Source organism: Ranitomeya variabilis, chromosome 8 (assembly GCF_051348905.1).
Source record: "Ranitomeya variabilis isolate aRanVar5 chromosome 8, aRanVar5.hap1, whole genome shotgun sequence".
NCBI lineage: Eukaryota > Metazoa > Chordata > Amphibia > Anura > Dendrobatidae > Ranitomeya > Ranitomeya variabilis.
Genome location: NC_135239.1, coordinates 211,870,826 through 211,871,298, shown reverse-complemented (window position 1 = coordinate 211,871,298; position 473 = coordinate 211,870,826).

Sequence of the window (473 nt, the reverse complement as noted above, 5' to 3'; positions counted from 1 at the left end):
GTGATACTGTCTGCTGAGCTGTGTATCTAATCCTATCCTGTGTGATACTGTCTGCTGAGCCGTGTATCTAATCCTATCCTGTGTGATACTGTCTGCTGAGCCGTGTATCTAATCCTCTCCTGTGTGATACTGTCTGCTGAGCTGTGTATCTAATCCCATCATGTTATTCCCGTTTGATCATTGACCACATATTATAATTCCAATTCCTTTAATGGAATGAGTGTAAATGTCGCAGGAAGCGGTCGGTCCGCGGACGGCGCAGACAGTGTGAATCAGGCATTCTTGGCCCCGGGTCGGCGGGTCCCATTCACACCGTCTGGGTGTTCCCTGGTTAAACACAGGAAAAAAAAGGGAAAGACGCCCAGTGCTGAGCCCGAACCCTGAGCCCCATTGGTGTCGGGCGGATTCTGGGGCGGATTCTGGGGCGGGATTGGCCGGCGGAGTCTTAGTTCTGGGCTGAAGTTCCATGAATC